At 45.1% G+C, this 10,025-nt stretch overlaps 1 non-coding gene across 1 annotated transcript; it reads left to right on the top strand.

Moving 5' to 3' along the window:
• The first annotated feature begins 444 nt into the window (after positions 1-444).
• Positions 445-548, top strand: LOC111550259. Its single transcript, XR_002733978.1, has one exon. It is a non-coding gene; the product is annotated as a small nucleolar RNA U13 (small nucleolar RNA).
• Positions 549-10,025: the final 9,477 nt, after the last annotated feature.

Genomic DNA, 10,025 nt, shown 5'->3' on the forward strand with positions numbered 1-10,025 from the left:
TTATTTTCTCACAGTTTTGGAAGCTGGAAGGTCGAGATCAGCGTACCAGCCTGATCAGGTTCTAGAGAGGGCCCTCTTACTGGCTTGCAGATCACCACTTTCTTGCTCCTCTTCTTGTAAGGCCACAGTCCTCTCGGATTAGGGCTCTACCTTATGACCTCATGTGACCTTAATTACCTCCTAAAGACACTATGTCTGGATACAGTCACATTGGGGGCTAGGGCATCAACATATGAATTTTGGGGGGACACAACTCAGTACATAGCATCTGTCATTATGCCCACTGGCCTTGGAGAGTTAGTAGAAGACCCTCATCCTTGCCCAAAAGAATACGATCACATCAGATTTCTTTGGTACACAGATTATAGCAAAAGTTCAGGCAAAGCCATGCTGACTGCATCAGGGACAGGGATATGCTGTGCTTCACTGAAAGACAATACCTTGGTTCTTTTGTAGTTGATAAGCATGATGATTGGAGTTTCACGTGCATGTGTGAGACGTACCTCCGTCCAGCCTTGTTACCACATCTGCACATTCCCTGCCTGATGTGAAAAAAAGAGAAGAAAAAAAATTGTTTTTTAAAGACAGTGCCTTTGAATTGGATTTCACAGCTCCCTGCTAGGAAAACAAGCAGTCACAATTTTCTCAGGTAATAACACAGGATACTTACAGGATAAAAAGATGTATGCATAAGAATGTTCATCCAGGCCCGGCGCGGTAGCTCAAGCCTGTAATCCCAGCACTTTGGGAGGCCGAGACGGGCGGATCACGAGGTCAGGAGATTGAGACCATCCTGGCTAACATGGTGAAACCCCGTCTCTACTAAAAAATACAAAAAAAAAAAAAAAAAAAAAAAAACTAGCCGGGCGAGGTGGTGGGCGCCTGTAGTCCCAGCTACTCAGGAAGCTGAGGCAGGTGAATGGCGTAAACCTGGGAGGCGGAGTTTGCAGTGAGCTGAGATCCGGCCACTGCACTCCAGCCCAGGTGACAGAGCAAGACTCCATCTCAAAAAAAAAGAAAAAAGAAAAAGAAAAAGAATGTTCATCCTAGTGCGGTTTCCCCTAATGAAAAATTAGAAATATCCTCAATGTCCATCAATAGGCATCTTGATGTCCATCAAGAACTTTAGGATATATGCATGCATTGGATAGTAGGCAGCCATTGAAAATCAAGCAGAAAGAACTCTCATTAACTTTGTTACATATAGTAATGACATTGTGGCTATAAAGGAATATATCCTTACTTATTTAGAGGTGCAGACAGTCCCCGACATGAATTTTTTGACTTTACAGTGGTGCAAAAGTGATATATATACAGTACAGCTGCTTGTGGGGGCTGAGGCAGAAGAATCACTTGAGCTAGGGAGGTTGAGGCTGCAGTGAGTGGAGATCGCACCACTGCACTCCAGGAGACCCCATCTCTAAGAGAGAGAGAGAGAGAAAGAGAGGAGGAGGAGGAGGAGGAGGAGGAAGAAGAAGAAGAAGAAGAAGAAGAAGAGGAGGAAGAGGAGGAGGAGGAGGAGAAAAGAAAAGAAAAGAAAAGAAAAGGAAAGAAAAGAAAAAAGAAACGAAAAGAAAGAGAAAAATGCACTTTGTGTGTGAGATAGGGTCTCACTCTGTCACCCAGCCTGGAGTAAAGGAGCGCCATCTCAGCTCACTGCAGCCTCGACCTCCCAGGCTCAAGTGATTCTCCTGCCTCAGCCCCTCAAGTGGCTGGGTATGCACCACCACATCCAGCTAATTTCTTTTTTTTTTTGAGACGGAGTCTTGCTCTGTCGCCCGGGCTGGAGTGCGGTGGCCAGATCTCAGCTCACTGCAAGCTCCGCCTCCCGGGTTCACGCCATTCTCCTGCCTCAGCCTCCCGAGTGGCTGGGACTACAGGCGCCTGCCTCGTCGCCCGGCTAGTTTTTTGTATTTTCTATTAGAGACGGGGTTTCACCGTGTTAGCCAGGATGGTCTCGATCTCCTGACCTCGTGATCCGCCCGTCTCGGCCTCCCAAAGTGCTGGGATTACAGGCTTGAGCCACCGCGCCGGGCCTCCAGCTAATTTCTTTTTACTTTTGGTAGAGAGGAGGTTTCATCATGTCACCCAGGCTGGTCTCAAACTCCTGGGCTCAAGCAATCCACCTGCTTTGGCCTCCCAATGTGCTGGGATTACAGGTGTGAGCCACTGCACCTGGTCTGCACTTTTGACTTACAATACCTTCAATGTACTATGCGTTTGCATATACTAAAGTATTTAGGCACAACGTAGTAAAATAAAGAATATATCAAGTCTTCATCCCCCATTCCTGTCACAGTGCTTCAAATGCTCTTGGAATTTTCCATGTGATGGCAATGCCTTCATTATAGTAATGAAGTGACTGTGCAGACCCCTAGATAACTTCAGGATGGAGTTTGGTGACCAGAAAGACCAACCATGTGTTTAAAAGGTTAGAACTCTGGTAGGAACTCCAGGAGAGAGAGGAGCTTAAGATGAGTTCAATTATGTGGCCAATTGTTTAACCAATCATGCCTACACCTTGAAACCCCAGCAAAAACTTTGAACACCAAAGTTCAGCAGCTCTTCCTAGTTTAACACATTGGTGTGCTGAAAGGGTGATGCCCCATGATTCCAGGAGAGGGCATGGAAACTCTGTCCTCTTCCCGGGCCTCTAACAATGTTTTGTTGTTGTTGTTGTTGTTGTTGTTGTTGTTGTTTGAGATGGAGTCTCTCTCCATCACCCAGGCTGGAGTACAGTGCCATGATCTTGGCTCACTGCAACCTCCGCCTCCTGGGTTCAAGCAATTCTCCTGCTTCAGCCTCTCAAGTGGCTGGGATTACAGGTACACACCAATGCACTCAGCTAATTTTTTTGTATTTTTAGTAGAGACAGGGTTTCACCATGTTAGTCAAGCTAGTTTCAAACTCCTGACCTCAAGTGATCCACCCACCTCTGCCTCCCAAAGTGCTATGATTACAGGCATGAACCACTGCTCCTGGCCTTGTTTTATAATAAAACTTTAATCATAAGTATTATGCTTTCCTGAGTTCTGTGAGTTGTTCTAGCAAATTATCAAGCATGTGGGGACTGTGGGAACCCATGAGTTTACAGCCAGTTGGTCAAAAGTGCAAGGGCTTAGGGACATCCCAAAGTGAGGCTGATGTCTGAAATGAGAGCATCTTATAAAAGACTGAGCCCTTAACCCTGTGGAGTCTGACACTAACTCTGGGTAAATAACATCAGAATTAGGCTGGGCATGGTGGCACATGCTTATAATCCCAGCACTTTGGGAGGCCTAGACAGGTGGGTCATTTGAGCTTAGGAGTTTGAGACCAGCCTGGGCAACATGGCAAAACCCATCTCTACAAAAAAAAATTAAAAAATTAAATATTAAAAAGTTATCCAGGTGTGGTGATGAGCACCTGTGGTCCCAACTACTGGGGAGGCTGAGGTGGGAGGTCACCTGAGCCTGGGAGGCAGAGGTTGCAATGAGCCAAGATCGTGCCACTGCACTCCAGCCTGAACAAGAGTGAGACCCTGTCTCAAAAAAAAAAAAAAGTTGTTTTTAAAAAACCAACAGCCCTTTGAATTGAATTATAGCTCACCCAGTTGGGGTGGAAACAGAACAGGTAAGCTGTTCATCATGTCTATAATTGAGTTTAACATATATAAACAAAAAAAGGTAAATATGGCAAAATAGTAATTGTTATAGGGGATAAATGTGTTTACCATTCTCTCTACTTTTCTATATGTTTAAAATTTTCTGTGTTAAAAAATTGCTTGATGACTCATGATATAGAAAAAAAATCAAAGCTAGAAATAAAATCATATCAGTTTTTGTTTATTGACATAAAAAGATATATCAGAAATATTACTGGAAACAGGTTGTGAATCAGCCTGTAAAAATGCTTGTTGATACAAAAACATATTTGTATATTGGCAAAGAGAGGTGTTTGGAAGAATAGACAACGAGATGCTTACAATGATTATCTCTGGTGATGAGATTTTGAGTGGTTTATATTTTCTTTCTTTCTTTCTTTCTTTTTTTTTTTTAAGACAGAGTCTCCCTCTGTCACCCAGGCTGGAGTGCAGTGGCACCATCTTGGCTCACTGCCATCTCCACCTCAGAGGTTCAAGCGATTCTCCTGCCTCAGCCTCCCAAGCTGGGATTACAGGTGCCCACCACCACACCTGGCTAATTTTGTATTTTTAGTAGAGATGGGGTTTCACTATGTTGGCCAGGCTGGTCTCAGTCTCCTGACCTCGAGTGATCCATCCGCCTCAGCCTCCTAGAGTGCTGGGATTACAGGCATGAGCCACCGTGCCCAGACGGTTTATATTTTCTTTTTTGTGTTTTTCTTCATAGCACTATCACCACTTGACACATTCCATACTTTTGTTGTTTTTAGCTACTCCCTTCATTAAAGTGTAAGTTCCCTGATGAGAAAAGAAAATAGCTTTTATCTGAGGAATGAGAGTTCTTTTAAATTATCGGGCCCAGAGAGGCATGAAAATGAGAAAACAATCACGCCCTACTCCCCTACTTTTGAACTATGTATTCGTCTCTTGAAACTGCTTGCTATTGCCACAGGTAGCTAAAAATTAATTAAAATTAACCTAATAATTCCATACCAGACACCATAACCCACATTCTGTGGCTTAACAGTGTATGGCAATCAATAGTCAATGTTATTTCTATAAACCAATTAGAATTTTTGACAGATAACTTTGTATCAGTCTACTAGCTTTCCCCTTTTTTGACTTTAAAAACCTGCTATAATAAAGGCCAAATGAAGCTCATATCCAAAGGTACTGGGGTCTGAGTCTTCTGGGCAGCTATTCTCACTTTGGCTCAAACAAATTCTTTTTGAGACAGGGTCTTTCTCTGTCACCCAGGCTAGAGTGCAGCGGTGCAATCATGGCTCACTGCAGCCTCAAACTCCTGGACTCAAGTAATACTCCTGCTGAGTAGCTCCTACCAAATAGCTGGGACTGCAGTTGTGCACCACCATGCCCAGCTGATTTTTAAATTTGTTGTCGTCATTGTTGTTGAGATACAATATTGTTTTGTTGCCAGGGTTGGTCTTGAATTTCTCGCCTCAAGCGATCCTCCCACTTCAGCCTCCCAAAGCTCTGGGATTACAGCCCTGAGCCACTTTGCCTGGCCTCTAGTAAACTCTTCAAATTGTACTTTGTGTCTCTGCCTCTTTCATTTAGGTCAACAATGCTAACAGAAACTCTGTGTTGATCACTGCCATATCTCCAATGCTTTGAACAGTGGCTGGCATATGGTAGACAGAAAATAAATAGTTGTTGGATGCATTAATAAGGCTCACATCATTTGAATCTTTTTTTTATAGACAGGTTCTTGCTCTGTTGCCCAGGCTGGAGTGCAGTGGTGGGATCATAGCTCACTACAGCCTCAAACTTCTGGATTCAAGTGATCCTCCCACCTCAGCCTCCCAAGTAGCTGGAACTACAGGCCTGTGCTTTCATGCTAATTTTTAAAATTTTTTGTAGAGATGAGATCTCGCTATGTTGCCCAGGCTAGTCTCAAACTCCTGGCCTCAAGTGATCCTCCTGCCTTAACCTCCCAAAATTCTAGGATTACAGGTGTGAGCCATTGTGCCCAGCCTGAATTTTTTCTTTATAGTGATTGTTTATGTTTATTATAGTTTTTTAAATTAATTTTTAAAATTCCAGCACCCATTTTAGAAGGGTCCCTGTACATCCCTGTCATCACATACATGATAGACTGGCCGATAGTAATGATCATGTGAAGTAACTTTCGGGCTTCATTGAAGAGAGCTTGGTCTTTTGGGGTGCCACTAACTTCAGTTATCTTGGCGCCAAACAAGAGTTGCATTATAAGGCCAGACGTGACAATGGGAGAGATCCCCAGCTCCATCAAGGTGCCTCTGTTAGAGGCTAGAATCACTCTCATTCAATAGAAAGGGTCAACTGAATCTGAAGACATGATACCAAATAGGGGAATCTGGCAGCACACTAAGAAGATAAAGAGGGTGAGAGCGGTCCACAGCACTTTCTCCTTAAACTGAATCCTCCTCTCAGGCTTCTGAATTTCCAGGAGGATGACACAGAAGGGCTTGATGACTTCCAGAAATTTGATCACCATGGCGGCGACTGCTCAGGCTCTGGGTGCCACTTGGGCTCAGCTCTGCTCCCAGTGAGGCAACACCTGCAGCCAAGCCTGTTCCATTGCACAGCTAACAACAGAGTCTGGCTATGTTGCCCAGGCTAGCCTTGAATGCCTGAGCTCGAGTGATCCTCCTGCCTCAGCCTCTCAAGTAGCTGGAACTACAGGCACAGGCCACCACATTCAGTGATAACTTACATTCTTAACAAGCATATTTTATCAAAAACAACACAGCTGGAGTTCCCCTGCCCCCCCAAAACAATGACACTATAAACCTGAAGTTGTAATTGTCAGGGGCCAGTGTTGGCTGAATCTTGGTGGCTGTTTGCAGAGAAAAGGCCACATGGCATCATCCTCTCCTGACTCAACTTCTCCTGACTTATCAGCCCTCGGGGCACATATTCTAGACCAAATTCCTGCAGCTGCACAACCTGAGACAGCCACAAATCCAGCACCAAACACATTTCTTTTCCCTCAATTAAACCCAATTCAGGGTTTGCATGCTGAGGACAGCATCTGCCTTTGTCTGGCTCTGCAGCTCAGAATCACCCTGAGTCATAGCCAGCATTTCACTGGATTTCAACTGCAAAGCAAATGCAAACTGGTGGGAGGGGCTGGAAGTGGAGGATGCTGAACCGAGATCTCGAACTTCCATGAATCATGATGTTGCAGGATTTTTAAGGAATCAGAAAGTGTTCAGAAGGATATTTATTATTTAGGTGCACCGGCTCAGTTGGATTAACATCCAAAGGATTGAGCCCTGAAGAAAGAGTTAAGTTACCTTTTAAGCATTTCATGGGGCAGGGGGAGATCTGTGCAGGGGAAAGCATATTACAGAAGTGAGAAACAAAGACAGTTATTCAATTAATTGAGACATGCATTACATCATTTCTTACTTTTCAAGGAGAAACATGTTTTACGACTTGAGTTTATCTGTCTAGTGACCTTGCAGCTGCACAGCCAGGGAAACAGGGTCTTCACAATGCCAGGGAAAGGAGGAGAGATAAGGCTTACTAGCCACAGAAAAATAGGCAATTAATTTTTAAAGGACTCCAGCTCTTTTTCTTTCTCAGGGGGAACTGGGTTTTCTTACATACAGCTGAGTTTCTGCTTCCACACTCTTTAATTTCTTTTAATTCCCATTTCAATGACAGCACAAATTAACTGCCTACAGCCACAAGGAGCCTTACTCAAAGATTTTCTGAGGGACAGTTGTGACATGCTGGGGTGAGAAAGTACTAAGTAGGTCTACATTTTTCTGAACACAAACAGAGTGAAATTCATTTCAAAAAAGGAAATATGGTACAGAGAACCCTGGGGAAAGAGAATAGAAAAAAAAAAAAAAAAACCCTAATTCAGTAAAAGGAGCACCAAACTACCCCCGACCCCATCTCCCTTATCACACTCAAAGTCTTTCCTCAACAGTTTTCTCTTTCGAATCCAGATGTAGAGGAGGGGGAAAAGCAGCTTTCACCCAAAAAGATTAATTTGTATAATTCATATTATATCCAGTTTACTGATACCCAGCCCTGAAGTATACTTTAGGGTGGTGAGCAATGCACTGGTGCTGGTGTGATCTGGCTGAACTGCTGGACAACTAGGCTGATGGATGAATGCTCTTCTCTCACAAATACAAAAAGCTCCACTGACTGTAAGGGGAAAAGTAACTCTCTCGTACAGCACTAGGAAGAGAGCCGTCCTAAAAACCAGACTCCTTGGTGCCAATCCCAACACCACTTCTTTCCAGCCAGGTGACTCGAGCCAAATAACTAGCTTCCTAAGCTGGATTCCCCTACAAAAAGGAGAACCAGACACAGTAACTCATACTTGTAATCCCTGCACTTGGGGAAGCCAAGGCGGGAGGATGGCTTGAGCCCAAGACTTGAAGACCAGCCTGGTCAACATGGTGAGACCCCATCCCTGAAAAAATTAAAAAAAAATTAGCCAGGCGATATGGCACGAGCCTGTAGTCCCAGCTACTCTGGAGGCTGAGGTGGGAGGATCCTTGAGCCTGGGAGGTCGAGGCTTAAGTGAGCTGAGCTGTGATCATGCCACTGCACTCCAGCCTGGGCGACAGAGTTAGATGCCCCTCCAAAAAAAAAAAAGTGGGGCGTCAGGGGGCGGGTGCTTATAATACCTACCCATCCGACACACAGCAGAACCAGATGATGTGAAAGCGCCTTGGAATTGGTTCACTGTAAACAACCATAAAATGATTAAACACCATTTTACAAATATGTGGAGTCAGTTTCTGGTCTTAGAAATAATATTTAAAAATAATTCACAGAAGCCCGGCACCATGACTCACACCTGCAATCCCAGCACTTTGGGAGGCCAAGGCAGGAGGATCACTTGAGACCAGGAGTTTGAGGCCAGCCTGGCCAACATGGTGAAACCCCGTCTCTACTAAAAATACAAAAATTAGTCGGGCATGGTGGCAGATGCCTGTAATCCCAGCTACTAGGGAGGCTAAGGCTGGAGAATTGCTTGAACCTGGGAGGCAGAAGTTGCAGTGAACCGAGATGGCACCACTGAACACCAGCCTGAGTGACAAGAGCAAAACGCAGTCTCAAAAAAAAAAAGGGGGGGCCGGGCGCGGTGGCTCAAGCCTGTAATCCCAGCACTTTGGGAGGCCGAGACGGGCGGATCACGAGGTCTGGAGATCAAGACCATCCTGGCTAACACGTTGAAACCCCGTCTCTACTAAAAAAAAAAAAACTAGCCGGGCGTGGTGGCGGACGCCTGGAGTCCCAGCTACTCGGAGGCTGTGGCAGGAGAATGGCCTAAACGTGGAAGGCGGAGCTTGCAGTAAGCTGAGATCTGGCCCCTGTACTCCAGCCTGGGCGATAAAGCGAGACTCTGTCTCAAAAAAAAAAAAAAAAAGGAAATAATTTACAGATTTTTTAACCAAAACCCCAATAGCCCTGTGAAACACCAGAGGAATCGTGTATTTAATGAGTTACCAAGTGAGGAAACAAGACAAAGTCTTGGCTACCCCACGAGCCAAGCACCCTAGACCACTGTCACATTACCACACTGCCTGCAGCTTCCTGCTTCCTGGGACCAAACGACTTGCCAGCCAGTTCTTGCTTCCTGAAGAATTTAGATATTTACATCCACTCATAACTCTCCCCTTCCCTGTCACTCTGCTTAGCGGGTACTGAGTACGTACCTGCTCTGGTTCCACACCGCTGCATTTAGACCCCAAAGGCTCTTTCCCTGAACAAACTCAAAGCCCTCATCGTTGTCCTCCAGCGTTCGGGATCTCTCTGCAGCCTCTGAAGTTCCAATTGCCCTCTTTCTCCAATGCCCAAATCCTTTACCTTCCAGGACTCCAACTTCCAGGACTCATTCCTCTCTGGTTGTCGCTCTGATCCTTAATCACGGCTATCAACCCATTGCACATGAAATCACCTGGAGGACTTTTAAAAATACGAATGCCTGGGTGCCTTCCTAGAGCAATCAAATTGGAAACTCTGGGGCTAGGTCTGGAGTGCCAATCTAGGTCTTTTAAAGCTCCCAGGTGATTCTAATGTGCAATTGTGTTGATAGAAATGCCTTCATTTTGTTACAGAAGAGTCTCTCAGTGGGAGAGCCACTGGCATTACGGGGAATTCTTCCTTGTGCAAGGAAGCTCTACAGCCTGTCACTAACACTTCCCAGTCATAGTGGTAGCCAAAAATACATTAAACATCTCCACATGCCCTTGCTGAGAATCTCATCAACTCTTCTTCCTTTTGTGCGCTTCCTAAGAGTCAAAGCATACATACCCCCACAGCTCTTCAGGTTTTTGGTTGCTTTTTTGAGACAGGGTCTTGCTCTGTCACCCAAGCTGGGCAGTGGTAAGCTCTCAGCTCACTGAAGCTTCAACCTTCTGGGTTCAAG

This window comes from Piliocolobus tephrosceles, chromosome 8 (genome assembly GCF_002776525.5).
Source record: "Piliocolobus tephrosceles isolate RC106 chromosome 8, ASM277652v3, whole genome shotgun sequence".
NCBI classification, from domain to species: domain Eukaryota; kingdom Metazoa; phylum Chordata; class Mammalia; order Primates; family Cercopithecidae; genus Piliocolobus; species Piliocolobus tephrosceles.